The 16,183-nt window shown below is 35.8% G+C and overlaps 1 protein-coding gene across 1 annotated transcript in view; it reads right to left on the bottom strand.

Annotated features, from left to right (window-relative positions):
- Positions 1-15,360, bottom strand: part of LOC121330719 (tenascin-R-like) — a 100,056-nt gene extending 84,696 nt beyond the window's left edge. Inside the window, exon 1 of the mRNA XM_041277440.1 lies at positions 15,106-15,360. The gene's annotated coding sequence lies outside the window, so the exon portion shown is untranslated. The remainder of the gene's footprint in view (positions 1-15,105) is intronic.
- Between the last annotated feature and the right edge of the window lie 823 nt (positions 15,361-16,183).

Raw genomic sequence — 16,183 nt, 5'->3', positions numbered from 1 at the left:
CATAAAGCCTAAGATTTTAACTGACTGTAGGATTAACTTTGGTTGGACACACTGCACAGATATTCTATTGTGAAGCTAGAAATATTGTCACCTAATAAGATAAAGATGTGAGTGTGTGAGGGTCGGGATGAAGTCTGTAATGTACATATTTACTGCAGCTTAACATTTCAACATTGGTCTTTATCAGGGAATTGTTGGTGTACATCTTGGGAGTAGTGGCAAGGTGAACCCTGGCAGAATTAACAGTGGTTACATTTATGCTGCGTTTACACTGCCACCTCGGACCTAAGCAGATTCAGGTCTAACTGATCGCAGAGATTCTTACCAATTTTCACGTAGTGACAGGGATGATGCGTTTTCCCAAAACCACAGCGGTGGAAGAGGCAGAGTGGTATTACAAAAAAAACAATACAGTGTCGTGTTCATATTGCGGGGACTTCTCTTAAAGAAATATATACTTATCTTGCAATCTACGAGAAAAATGGCTACTCTTTTAGACAGTGTTTGACCCAACTTACAGGTTCTTTCGCCAGACCCGCTGCTATTTCTCAGTATATGTATTTATTTTGTGTTTCTGCTTAGAATGCACTCTTGATTTGAGTCTCGCCCCACAGCGCTGTGGCAGCTCTGCTTTCTTGCACTCCCCAGTTGTCAGAAAAAAAAACAAATGAAAAAAAAAGCATTTGTGAAAAAATTCCATGTTTTTAAGCTAATCATTGGTACAATCAAAATATTTATTTAAATAACAATAAAAAACAAACTACAGATAGACTGTGTGCTAAAGCATGTTTAAACTAAACCAATAACTAAGTGATTTACAATAAAATAACTTGGGAAAAAAAAATTGTGTAAAATTATTTTTAATAGCATTTTTTTAAATAATTCTCACCCATATACTCAAATGTTACACTTTTGGTTCTTAGACATCCACCGGCATCTGTTTAACAAAGCAAAGAAGTTATCATCAAAAGTTTACATAGAGCAATGTTTGGATATTTGGGGTATGCACGCTTTTAACAACTACTAATAATAAAACGTAGATATTTACAAATACTCCCCAACTAACCCATGTCGTGCGTGAGCCTTCCAAAAGGCAGTGCAAACTCACCAGACTTTAGGACCTAAGATGGCGCTGAGCCACGTCTTTAGTTAACCATTTTTAGGACAGCTGAGAGTCGACCGTGTGCATTTACACTGCAGAAAAAAGACCTGAGATGGCCCAAAGCCATCCTAAAATCAGCCAGTGTAAACGCACCATTAGCACCATGTGTACTCTGTTAAAACCCATGGTGACTGGCAAGCTATAAACTACTGGTACTTAATCTTCTTTAGATCTCTTTGCTGAATGATTTATTTCATTGCTTGAGGGGATTATTAAATGTAATTACAAGCTGTTTTGAGAAATACAAAACAAGATCTGGAGGGACATCTCTTTCAGAAGCAAACCTCCTCACTGCTCAGAATTTTAATTTGTGTGTTTTTTTCTCTTGTTTTTTTTTTTTAATTATTAATAGATGCCATACTTGGCACATATAAGCTTTTTTGCCATTGTATTTATTTTTGTTACAAAAAAAAATATTAACACTATCACCAGGTAAAAATAACTGCATATGAAATGCAGTTATTGTGATATTAAACTGTTGTTTCAATCAATTCAATTCTAAACCTGATGACAAAACACAATTATAGATACTAGCAATACCATTACAGTGATATTTAAATGCATCTGGATGTAGTTCAAATGAGGGGTGTGTGAACCGCAAAAAGTTTGCCAAAGTTCTCATAAATTCAAGTCAGTTCGACCCCACTACTACTAATTCATTGACATCATCTATACAGCCCAAATTGCATAAAAATGTGACCCTTTGTTTTCCAGATGAAGCTGCAAAACTGCCACAAAAACACAAATACTATTTGACTCTGTAAGTCAGCCCTTGTTATACTTATTAGTACTGCATACAATTTGCATCCCATTTTCAAAATAGAAATTATGTAAAAACATTTAAAGAAATGAAAATTGTATTATACAGTTATAAAGTTCTCTCTGGAAAATGAAGGGTTCAATTATACCTCATTTTTACTCTCATGGGTCACATGGGAGCAAAGAACATTTCTCAACTTGTGAACATCATAGTGTATCAGGGGGATTCTCCCTCTTGGAACCATGCTAGGTGAAACATATTTTGCAGCGATATATACAACACAGCAAAGATACATTTCTAGAAAGCATTGCATAACCACCATCCACTGGAAGCAAACCAAAAACATCTAAACTGAAACCTGTTTTTTTTTTTTATTTGTGCATAGAGAGAGAGAGAGAGAGAGAGAGAGAGAGAGAGAGAGAGAGAGAGAGAGAGAGAGAGAAACTAGGGCTACAGACAGCCCAAATTGTGAGGTTGACTAATCTAGAAGTGAAAAAACGTTTTCAGTCTCTAGCATTATGCCAAGTTTTGTAGGCAGCTGCCCTCTTTGGAGTGAATCTGAATTGGGTAAATAGGATATTACTAGTGTGACATGATGGTTAGAGCTGGGGACAGATATATACATTTCTGGAAAGGTGAGGAATAATTCCAATGGCTATTGTCTTGCATGATATAGACAGGTAAGCTCCTGCAACTGAGCTTCAATCCTGACCTGAACAAGAGCCCCAGTTATTAATTCCTGAATCTCTCTCAACTGCCTGTTGTGCTGTATTATTTATGTCTCCACCAAGGGCACGTTTTACTACCTTAAATGGATTTGAGCCAAGGCCTCCAGGGCACTACTTTTGATCAGACAGCAGCAGTGTTTCGCAGTGTTCAAACTTTACTGTGCTCTTTTACAGTGAACCTACAAGCAAATTATCAGCGCTATTACATGAGAAAGTTCAGCACATCTCTATATTTTACATCTCTATTGACACTCTATTAGGTTAATTTATTTATTTTACTTTGCTCTTATTATTGATATCAAGTATGACGCAATGAGTTTCTTTGAGTACCTCGGCTGTTAGTAAATTACAGAATAATTGAGAGGATAAGTTATTAGTTACAACCAATCCTCAATTAAGATTCCAAACCACCTGTCCTACATAAGTTTACTGATAAAGGTTTTTTTTTTAAATTCATATTAGAATCATTAGAAAAACTGCATTTATTCCTCCTTGTCCCTTTAATTAACTCCCCCCCTGCTATCTAGCCGAAGCAATGCTTGACATAGGGCCAAGCCAGTCTTCTGACAGTTCTTTTTTCTTACAGCCAGGACGGAGGGCTGCATAGAACCTGAGCCAGGTCTACCCTGCCAGCCATTGCAGCTGCAACGACCCATAGCGCAGCTGCGCGGGACCCAACCAAGACTGGCAGGGAGGCTTCATTGAGTTTCTCAGGGTGCTGCCTTCAGACTCCTCACACACTTGGTACGTTCTACCGTGGAGGTTTCGTCTTTGCATCTGCTCCTTTGTTGGGCTTTTCACATGTTTCTATCGCAACTGAAAGAAGTGGGTAAGGGCCAAAACATCCATTGATTTAGTTGTCAACGTTTCTGATTTAGATCATTTAGTATTAAAAAGAATCCAGCTCGTTGCTATTAGAAATCGCAGATATGTAAACCTGCACAGCTGGTATTTCAACATTGACAAAATCACCACTGTGGCTTGGAGTGCAGTAAGGGTGTGCAGAAAGTTCAGATATGAGCTTTTTGTTTAACCCTGCTGCATGGGATTTTTTTATATTTTTCTTTTAAAATTTGACGCCCACAATATATTCTCTACACTGCGTCAGATAACACAAAATCAATATGCTTTTCACAGCTCATGCATGTAAAGGGAACCTATTGGTCAGCCATGAGAGCTCATTTTTTAAAAAAGAGCTGCCACACCCAGCCACAGAAACCCATCAGACAGAATCCGCAGGTCACCAAGCATGAGCAGCACATAATCCGCTGGGTTGTTGGTAGATCATCTGTTTAAAAAATATCCCCTAGCAGTACTCAAACCCATGCCCATGACAGCAAGTGCTGAATTCATTTATATAATTCTATTCATAAATATCATTGTATTCAGGGTCAGTCCAGCAGCAGTACTGGTAGCAAGCAGAACATCATTGGAAAACTTGTCAATCAGCGTATGAAATTAATTAGGACCAATATTGTTGCTTGTACAAATAGCAGCATTTAGAAGATGCACCAACTTAATAAAGCCATCACATTGAAATGTAGAACTAATTTCACTAAACAATTATAAATGATGTGTTTACGAAGGTTACGCAGATTTGCATGGGTATAAATCACAACTGATTAACTATACCACAGACAAATCCATCGAATACACATTTCCCAGACACTGGATTCTTTATCTTTTTTTCTTGCATATTGTGGTACTAGTCAATTTTATTAACCCCTTCATTTCTGGAATCAACTTTTCTTATAAATCCAATATACACCAGTCCATTGAAAACCACAGTAACTAATGGATATATAGCTATGAATGTAATGCAATTTCAGTGTAACCCCTCACTATTTGAGCCTTACTTATATCTCCTCAGTTGCACCATTGGTGAATAAAACAAACAAAAAAAAAAAAATAACAAAAACAATCAAAGTTCAAAGCAGGGTCTGTTGTTCCCTTGATAGGCATTAACATGTTGCTCCCTACATGGAATGGATCTGCTGAAGATACAGTGTCACTAAAGAGAGATCAAAGCATGCTTCTATTCCCAACAGAATGACCATCCAGCCTTCAGTGAATTATTAATTCAGCTCACCACTCAGAATGACTGTTCCACAGGGGCTGGTTGAAAAAGATGCTGTGATCATGTTAGTAAAGTAATTATATTTTGGTCCTCCTACATCAGTGGCTGGCATTAAAGGTTAAGAGGAGGGAAGCAATCTGGAAACCTTAGTCTCAGTTGGGAGTAGTAATCATCAAGTTACTCCAAGTTAAATTAAGGAAAGTAAATGAAAAATGAAAGACTGTGATATCTATTAGTTAAATCAAGGTTTACCCACATACCCTTGCAGAAACATTTGGAAACTGGCAGTAATTTTGGCCTATAGCTAATAATATTGGGGTTATTAACAAACAAATGAATTCAGTGATTCTGCCCAAATAATGGTGGTGGCAAGCACTCAATATGTATTTTTTATCACACAGTAGAACTCTACTGTCCACTGGGAAAGGACAAACCCTACTGTACTTTCTCTATACTATACTATACAGCTCTACCTATTGAGTCAGTGCCTGCTAACGATCTGTCCCCAGCCATTCCATCCGTATTTAAAACCACCCTGCCTACTGCTAAAGTCAATCCCAACTCAGTCCCAACCCCAGTGACAACCCAATAACCCAAAACACACATTAATTTATCAGGGCAACCTTTGCAGTAATTTAACTCTATGCTAGTCATAGGTGATTTATGCATTCAAACACCAATCAAGCCAAAAAACTTAGACATCTGTTAGGAACTAGCTATATTATTCCTTGAAGCCATGAGCAGCATTGCTCATTATTATATGTGTGTTTCCATTCCAACTTTGTTTATTGCACTGATCATCTACTTTCAAAAAGTTTTTTCCTTGCAATGTCTTTAAAGTCTGAATGCAAGTGGATGTTTTTCAATATAAAATATAGCATTTTGAATATAGTGTATAGTGTATTAAGAATTCCGAACATAAATACGTTTGAGATAAAGCATGTTTGTTGAAAAAATGTTTCCTTCAAAATATTTAATTAGCCATCATGTATTAGTTCATGCTTAATTGCATTTTGATTACAGGTGTTTAATGTAAAGTGTTACCATTTAAAATTACTTTACATCCCTTGGTAAAGATGACTTTTATAATGTGCATAGTTTTTTGTTTTTTTTTAATAATTTAGGATTGGTGAAGAAAATACAAATAGACCTTTGCTATTGTTTTCACATTAAAATTGTAATTTTAAAAAAAGGTGCTGAATTGTTGCATTCCAACTAAAAGTCTAATTCTGATCTGCTTACTGCATTTTGAACACATTGCTGAATATTATTCAGCTATTTTAAAATTCAATATCAATCCAGAATGTCTCGAGAGGAATGTTTCACGTGTAATTTAATTTAAAAGATGTGCATACAAGCAGCAGAATGAGCAACATTTACATAAAGACTTGAAAACCCACTAGACACTATAGCCTAAAAAAACCATTGACTTATAAATGAGGCTTACACCATTGTTCAGTTAAACAGTTTCATTCTACACCTAGTGTGAGTACAGTAGATTGAAAGTAGATGTCACTCAGATATAAAAGCTTTTATATAATCTATTCAAACTTGAGCGTTCAGTCTTGTATAAAATATATTCCACGACCAATAAACAATACAATATTCATAGCTATCAGTGTTCTTTAACAAATAGCTGCATTTGAAAACAACTGCGTATTTATAGTGAGTAATCCATGAAAATCAGAAATTCAAAATGCAAAAACTGCAAGGAAGAAATATGTGTCTAAATATCCAATGGTCCCCTGTGCATTGTCAACTAAAATATGGCATAGTAACCTACTAAAATCCAGAATGACCGTTGAGTTGGTAAAAAGGTCATATTGCTGGGTAGAGGAACATGAATACCCTTTGACAGCAGTGGGTACATGTCATCAATTCGATTATCATCATCGTTCTGCTTCCCAGAGGTAATTTGTCCCAGGACAATAGCTTATTGATTGGTACCACGTCTATCCATTCATGATCAGTGGATCATAACAACTGGGACAGTATGGTTTGCCTCCTTTTCCTGGTAAAGCTGTAATTCACATCTAGGGTACAGCAAACAAGGGGATCTTTGTTTTTTGTTTTTTTCCCCACTATTTCTTCTGTAATAAATCAAACATGTGGTATCATAGCAAAAGTAATTGTGAAATAGGTGTACACTGTATAGACTATATTGGCTTTAAAAAAAAATCTATTATAATTTTTGTTACAATCATTATATAGATCTGCAGCAACATATGTGCCACTATTGTTTAAAGGCGCTGGTCTGGAAAATGTTTCAAAGAAAAAGACTCTCAGTATATGGTTCTGTACTGCTAATTAAAGTCATGCTAACCAAGGCTTTAAAATCTTTTTTTTTTTTTACCTCTTGTTAGCATTAGGAACATTATTACTGATAGTCATTCCCTTTGGTTTATTTGCTTGTTTTGTATACTTTAATTCTGGATATGCAACACTAGATTAAATGGTATTGCTGCTTCTAGAACCTAATCACTTCAGTGTTGTACTATACAAACTTACTCCAATCAGACCATGTTACCCACAGAAAGGAGCCAGGATGATGCCATTTATCTGGAGAGTTGAATTCAAAATATATTATCCTGAACCAACAGGTTTCAGTTCTCTCAGCCTGCCAATATTTGTGTGTGTATTTGACATACACACCTCAAAATGATAAGTCTTTACAACAATAATATGAATAACAAAGGACATAATAAGAATTTTTTTTTTTCTGGGGGGAGGGGGGGGTTCAGTGTGTTTCCACCTCTTGATGATTTTTTAGATACTGATTCAAGGGTTATCAAACAAAAAGGTATAATGGGTACTGTTGACCTTAGTGGCTTCCAGCATAATAGCAGTAGAAGTGCTCAGTGGTGTCTTGGTACCAATTTCTTCTCTAACTGTATTTCCCTGCTACAGATTATGAGATTGCAGTTGTGTGGGTGTCTTGAAATTATCCTGACAGGTAGGTATTTGTGTTATTTGACATGATTATAATTCACATTTCAGACTACCAGCACCTACACCTGCCAATAAGACAAATTCAGAAAAACAAATTCTTCTTCTTAATATTTTCATATAATTAGTTTGAACCTTTTCATTAAATGTCTTTTTAATGGAATACAGAAAAAAAATATCTTTAAAGGAGCTCTTTTAGGGGCTCCCGAGTGGCGTATCCGGTAAAGATGCGTGGAGTGCAGGGTGCACCCTATAACCTGGAGGTCGCTGCTTTGAGTCTGGGCTATTCAACTGCTTTCCCTGTTGAAGATGAGGGGATGTGTCTAATCTGTTAGATATGTTTCTCATCACATGCATGTTTTTAAGTGCTACACTATTCACCTTTTCAGTCTACATAATTATAAAAAGAAACAGGTTTGATGCATATGCACAGAAATAATACATTTCTGCACACTTCCAGATCGTTTTTTTCTCCCAAAGGGAGGTACATTACTGACATTTCTAATGTCATCATATATTCGTTTCCCCTTAAGGACACACGTACTGATAAAATAAATAAATAAATAAATAAATTCCAGTTAGTCTTACCAAATAAATTATTGGAGTGGAGAATCTTCTGAGAGTTGAAGTATCATTACCACATGCCTGTTCAATGAAAAACTAATGCAGAATGCATAAATAATCTTACTGTATGATACTGTGGCACTCACTCCCTGTTTAAAGATCGTCAATTTGTTCTATCTCCCTGGGACGCAGCATTTCAAAGACTAATATGCAAAGAATCTTATTATATACATAAATAATTGTACAAAAAGAAAGCTTAAGAAAAAGACAAAACAAGTTACCTTTATCTTTTTTATGTGGCCTACCAGTATTTTGGTCATTTCCAAAATCTACAATACTGTGCATTAAAAAGTAAAGATGAAAAACGAATAGGTCTTCAGTGTGCTGCAGGCTCTTTCTGTAATCGAGCAATGCATTCAGAAGACACAGAAAATGACATACTGTAACTTTTAAATGATTTCACACTGCTTATCTTGAACGACTGTAACTTTTAAATGAGTACGTACTGCTTAACCGACACACTGTTTCCTTGAAATTTCTCTTAAACAGAAGTCTTCAATTTCGTTCCACCTTACTGTTTTGCCAGTACATTGACAAAATGAAGAAATGCGTGGAAGTTCACCCCTATATATATATATATATATATATATATATATATATATATATATATATATTGCTTACCTCGAAGGTAGACATAAATATATCTATATATATATATGGGCTTCTTTACCTCGAAGGTAGACATAACTCTATCTGACCTCTAACAAACACCTTCTCCCCACCCACCAATACATACAAACAAGACACTACCAATTGACATTGCTGAGCCTTGAAAGCAAGCAGGAAAAGGAATCACATTATTTCATCCTACAAAACTAACTGGCTGTGAGGGGCATCCTAAATCTCAGAGCTTCAGGGTTTTTTTTTTTTTTTTTTAATCAGATATTTCTCCAGTTACTGAGTTTTTTGAAAATGCATAGGGATTCCAGAGGAATAAAGGTATTCTACTGCATAGAGTAGTCATGGAAGCACTTTTTGAAAGAATGGATTTTTCTGAAGCAATTGAAAATGTGATTCTTACTTTAAAAAACAATATCCAATAAAACCACTGCCTGGAAATGAGTTTTAGAACATGTTAGGGGACAAAAATATGAGATTTATTGCAGCAACCGTCACACTGAATACAATTAATACGCTTTATTCATGCACTCATTATGATGTTTGATGAGATTATTGTTCCTTAATCTATGAAGTTTTTGAAACCAGATAAATGATTTTGAAGTGTTTCTTCCTGGGTGGCAATTTATTGTTATTATTATTTATTTATTTATTTATTTTTGTCCATGTAGTTCCTATTTGCATATATTTCTGAAACAGACTGCTTTGTATAGAATTGCCAAACGGCTTAATAATCATCATGCTTTAGCTACTTTATTTAATAGTTTGTCTTAGATGGAAATTAGGTCTTTTTTGTTTGTTTGTTTATTTTACCTTTTTTAAGCAAAGTTTGAAATCTTACTAGGATGGCAAATGTTTAAATCAAAAACCATGTGTGCAATAATGGAAAGCAAAATGTATTTATTGCTTCTGACAAGTAGAAAACTTGAAAAAACTAGTAGCAAAGAAGGAGGAGCTGATGTCCCGAGTGCCAAAGAGAAAACTTAAGAAATCTGGCAGCACGGGATATATCATGTAGGAGTGTGACATCTACAGTGGTTTGCAGCAGTATTCACCCCCTACTAATAACGTCATATTTTGTTGAATTAAAAATTATTTATGCACAGTTTTTCAAACTAACAAACTTTTATTCAAAGCTGTAGTGGTTAAACTGAACACTGTTATATGAGGAGGAGGTTAAATGGCAGCAAAACTTGCAAAGAAAATGTACAAAATGAAATGTACTTGTTGCATAAGCATTGAGCCCCTTAAGTCAGTACTTGGTAGCAGCACTTTTTGCAGCAATTACTGCTATGAGTCTTTTTGGATAGGTCTCTATTAGCTTTGCACAGTAGAATGGTGACATTTTTGCCCATTCTTCACAGGAAAATTGCTCCAGTTCTGATAAGTTTGTTGGGGATCGTCAATGGACTGCAATCCTCAGTCACGCCATAAATTTTCGATTGGATTCAAGTCAGGACTTTGACTGGGCCACTCAAGAACATTAATTCTCTTCTTGTTCAACCACTCCAGTGTGGCTTTGGCTTTGTGCTTCGGGTATTGTCCTGCTGAAATGCGACTTTCCTCCCCAGTTTCAGAGTCTTGGCTGACTCAAACAGGTTTTCCTCAAGGAGTCACCTGTACTTAGCACCATCCATTTTCCCATCTATGCTGTCAAGCTTCCCAGTCCCTGCTGAAGAGAAGCATCCCCATAACATGATGCTGCCACCACCATGCTTGACAGTTGGGATGGTGTTGACTGGGTGATGTGCAGTGTTAGGCTGGCGCCAGACGTAACGCTTGGAATTTAGACTGAAAAGTTCAATTTTTGTCTCGTCTGACCACAAAACCTTTTTTCACATGTCTGCAGTATCATCTACATGCTTTTTCGCAAACTTCATATGAGCTTTAAGATGAGGCTTTTTGAGTAATGGCTTCTTTCTTGCCACCCGTCCATACAGGCCAGCTTTGTTTGGGGACCGGCTTATTGTTGATGTGTGAACACTGACTCCCATCTCAGACACAGAACATTTCTCAAGGTCATTGTTGGCTTCAGTGTATAAAGTGTAAAAATATTTGAAGCACACATGGTTCTGTGTCTCCTTTAAGTAATGATGCTATTGGGACCCATTTCCAACCAATAATAGAGCTGGAATTATTAACACACTTATTTTCATGAGGTTTGTGTATTATGCTCACATCATTCAAAATCCATTTTGCTTCCTTTTCCCAGCACTTGCCAGTACGACAATTCACATTTAACATTAGTATTGTATAGCCACAGTTACAAAAGAAACCTGATGCAATTGGATTTACAACATTACAAAATAGCCCAGCCTTATTTTAATTGCACCTTGCCTGGAATCCAATAAAGACCATCCCATCTGATTGTCTGACAGAAGAACCAGCACACCGGAACGTTAACCATGTGACCAGTTGCTATTGAGCTGCATGATATAGTGCCAGTGAGATTGAGATAAGGATGTACGGAGTTCAATATGCACTTTCACCTTTGCTGAGTTATCTGTCTTTAGAAATCTTTCTATCTATTAACAAGCCTGTCCATGATTAGAGTGTTTAGGCTGAGTTTCATCGAGCCTTTTCTGTTAGTTCATTTTCAGTGTAAGCTAGGAGACCCAGTGGAAAAGCTGGGTGAAAACAAATGTTACCTACCTGAAACTTAGGATGAGCCTGCTAGATATGATATGAAAGATTAACAACACAATCTGTTGCATAGAAAAAAAGAGTCATTTGTTGCCAGTAATCTTCATGAGGGATAAAGGAACCACACTCTGTTACACTAATGCAATACTTGGCATGGTAAATATAATAATGTTTATTTTGCATGAGAAAGTCAAGTTAAGTTGTTGTTTACAGTTTGTCGTATTGGTTTAATTTATGCTTGTATTTACACATTGCCATGCAGTCATATTGGATGTTAATAATTTAGTGTGGCTGCTTCAGCGGGTGATCAACATGAGCAATGCATTTCATCACAGTCTTCATTGATTTAATCTAACCACCAGATACCACTTTTACATTTACATATTAAAGGTTCTCCATCACTGGTTATTGTCATTTCATGGTTTTGTATTATTCTTATGACAAACTAATTCATTCAATAAACATTATTTTCAAAGAAAATTGATGAAGAGCAAGACTACATGAAGTCTAGAACACATCTTGGAAAATGTGTGCCATTATTTAAACATAAAAACTTCAAGCCCTTGTAGAAACATTATAATATGTTACACACCACGCTGCTGTAACAAATATCATTGAATTAGAAAGAGATTTTTATTTTAGGGGAATGATTATCTGTTGTGTCAAAATTTCTTTTCAATTGGTTAGCATGACAGAAAACAACTTTTTTTTCTGGTGGTAGAGAAGGCTGAACAGTACAGGTGGCGACTTTTCCCCTGACTTCACAAACTTGTTGACAAATGTGTTATGCTATCAGGGTTAATGCTCAATTCATTGTCAGACTAGTTTAGACCAATCCAATGACACAGGCAAGATGAATGCAAACCATCACTAGGTAGTTAATAGCAAGTGCTTTTTCAATCATTTTACTTCCTTTAGCTTGTGCAAGTCCTTTCATACACTGATTGCTTATTTCCACAACTCAGCATCACCTGACAAGTTCTGCACAGAGTTTTAATTTGTCTTGTACTGCCACATTTCAAATCCCTAGTGTTCTTGGCTGCCAGCACAGTTGTTCCCCAATCTCATGTCATGTTCCTTCATTCAGTCAAGTGTCATTTTGGGGGACAATGTTTGCGTTTGCATTTTGAGTTCCAGCAAAGACTTTTTTTTTTACAAATCTCACAACTATAATTTTTAGAAACTTGACAGGTTTAAAATTGGTTTCCATCGGTGCGACCATCAATTCCTAAATTGTAGGAGCCTACAATACTTACCACTGGCAGTAAGCTATCTGCTATATACACAGATCAATGAGACAAAATGATCTTCCTAAAATAAATACAGGCAGGGAAAGTTAAATGGCTGTGTATTGGTATTAGCCTTCAAAAAACAGTCAGAGACTTCCCAGGGCTTTACAAATTACAGTACCGGGACTCAAACCGGCAGCATTGTGGATACGAACAGTTAGTAGCTTGAATTTTTTGCAGTAACATAGAGCATACATTTCCTATGGAAATCACAATATCAGTGAATATTGCATATTCATGTTAGGTGCATAACAAATTTTATAAATAAAAAAAATATATACATGTTCTTTTAAGCTTAATTAAAACGTTTCTTTTTGTTTGGATAAATAAACTTATGCTAATATTAACCCAGATCCCATGTGTACAGTTTTAAAAATTAATAAATTTTAATTAATGTATATCGAGGCTATTCATTACATTGGGACAATATAGAGATAGTGATATTTTTCCCATTGGTTGTTGAAGGGTATAAAAAAAAAATCAATTGATATAAAATAAAAATGTTTAAAATAAAAACCTGAAATACATGTAAAAAAAAACAAAAAAAAACAGTTATATACAGCATATAAGGTGTTCTAGCTAATTACTTATTAATAACAAAGCCATTTACATTAAAAAAAAAAAAAAAGTCTACTATGCACAACATTTGATGTGTGATCAGCTAGCACAGAAACTCAAAGAATGTTGTTCAGTAAAGGCTTCAGTCTAGTTAGAATCTGCAGATGAGCTTTGATGATATGCACCTCCAGCAACAGAAGAAATCCCCAGAGCTGAAGGCTCACTTAGACCAACAGAACATGTTTGTTTAGATACCACAAGGCACAAAGATGAATATTAATTATTTACAGAAACAAAACACATCGCCTCAATGACAAGTAATGAATATTAATTACATGAACTAAAACAAGAACCGCTAATGGCTGTTGTCATTAGGAGATGTTACCATAGAAATGCCCTGAAGTTGCTTTTTGTCATGTGTGTTTGAATTTTTAACAGTAATGCTGTTTTTTTACTTATTTATTCATTTATTTTAAAATTGTATTTCAAGATTGGAACAAGATTCAGACTCTAAACATCATTATTTTGTACCCAAGTGGGCGATTGAGATTTATTAACCCTTGTAGAGAATTGGGATATCATAATACTTATTTCCATAAAAGAGTAAAAGGATAATTTACACTGTATAATAATTAAAAAATATTTATGTGTGTATTTAACTGATATATGTTTCTTACTGAATTCCTATGATGTAAACAGTCATTAATATTGAACTCAGACCCCCTAGGTGTCACACATTTATACATACTGTCCCTCATCAATTATAAGCAATTAATATGGGGGTTCAAGAAAAATGTCATTCAATGAAAGTGTATGAAAGGAAGGATGACAGCTCTGTATAGCACACTGATGTGACTTCATACTGTCTACATTTAAAATGTTCATTTGTAATGATTAAAGTGACCACCAAGTGTTCTAAAAAGAATGAGAATATCTGATTCACCGTTTTGTAACTAACTAGACAACCAAAGAAGGTCCTTTTCTCCCACACTAACTGTATGGAAGGGTTCCTTAATTATATATCAGTGATAATACAGCACAGCTTGAAGGGATAGTTACCCCATTCTAGCACACTGTCATAGGTTATAAAGTACGCACTATGTTGACCCAGTACTTCTTTGTAGACATATACTGTATGTAGTTTTTAAAGTCTCATATTGCTTGATATATGCTACTCAGAACAAGTTAGAGATATGTCATTTAGAGTACAACGCTTCCAGAATAGTCAGGTCAGTGCTAGATCTTTTATAAATAGTGCAACCAAACTGGTTATGCTTCAGTGAAACTGGCAGTTCAACAGACAAGCCAGGCAGGCAGACAGACACACACATAAAAACAAAAAGAAAGACTGAAAGATCTGTAGAATCTGACATGTTGCACAGGAGCGCTGATGTATCTGCATAGTCCAAGTGAGTGTTTTTATTGTGATGGACTAAACCTCCAGTTGATATGCAGTCTTGATCCACACCATAAGAAATAATGGATGTACTGTAAGTGCATTAACATTTTTATTATCAGGTTCTGACTGTGAAACCAATGCTATTACATATACATCTTAACCATAGTTAAAGGAAAAAAATATATATATATATATATATATATATATACCATAGTTAAAGGATAAATATATATATATATATATTTTGGTGTATTCATCTTTTTTTTAAAGCAAGTTTTTTAAGAAATCTATTCCAACTTACCCAGGGTTTGCTCAAGCCAGCCAAATGATGCTGCAGATTCTCTGTGTTTTTCCAAAGCTTTTAGCTTCTTTTCACATAACAAATGGGATAGCAGAATCCCTGAATAATCGTCCAGATGATGGCAAGGATACTTAGTTAAAATCAGATAGGGGATGCTTCCATCTGCGTTCAAAGGCTGGTTTCTCACTGCGTGCCTGGGCTGCACTAGGGAAGCTGAGCTGTCTGTACCTTGCTCTTACTCTCAGTGCCTCTCTCTCTTTCTGCTCTCCCAGTTTCTCTCATTATATTGATCCATCTCACTTTGCAATACCTCTGCTTGTGCAGCCCCTAGTGGCCAGACTGTCTTCAAGGTTTTACATTTCTCTTTTTGGAACTCGGCAGTCTAAGAGCAAAGAGGAAGCCAAAGAGAGGAAGTTCTTTTTTTGTTTGGGGGGGGGGGGGGGGCATATTATTTATTTACTTGCACAATTGCACTCTTCCAACGATATCAGTTACTGCTGAAGATAAACATGACTTTATTGCTTTAGAATATCTAAATTAATACAATTACATTTATTTTCATAAAATTGAACTTTATTCCATAAAATGCATAAAATGTGAGGGTTAAAAGTAAATGACTACAGTCGTTCATGGTGTGTGTTGTGATCTGGACTGCTGTCCACTAACATATAAGCTGAGGTCAACAAAACAAAGTCTGCAATGTTAAAACTAGGCTTAATGCCACGCATTAATAAAATATTGTAAAATCAATGTATTTATTCCCATTGTGATTTACCACATCTTTGTGTATAAGTATTGTGGCAGAGTAGACTCTGGACATGGATATGTGTATGTGTGTTTGGTGTCTGGCGGCCATCTTGACTCAGGAGGAACAGCCTGGGGTCAAATAGCCATCATTTACAAAGCCATCCACTAAATTGGGCTTAATTGTTAAATTGTTGAATTGGAATGGGGTTATATAAAAAACAGAGGGTTCAGAGAAGGCATTGCCCAGCCTGAACAGTGTGGAGAAAAGAGAAAGAGAAAGAATGCATCGTGATAGCTGAGCTTTGGTGCTGTTTTGTAGTTTCTGTGTAAA

Source organism: Polyodon spathula, chromosome 18 (genome assembly GCF_017654505.1).
Source record: "Polyodon spathula isolate WHYD16114869_AA chromosome 18, ASM1765450v1, whole genome shotgun sequence".
NCBI lineage: Eukaryota > Metazoa > Chordata > Actinopteri > Acipenseriformes > Polyodontidae > Polyodon > Polyodon spathula.
Note: the sequence above shows the minus strand (reverse complement) of the source record. Positions and strands in the feature narration are given on the sequence as shown.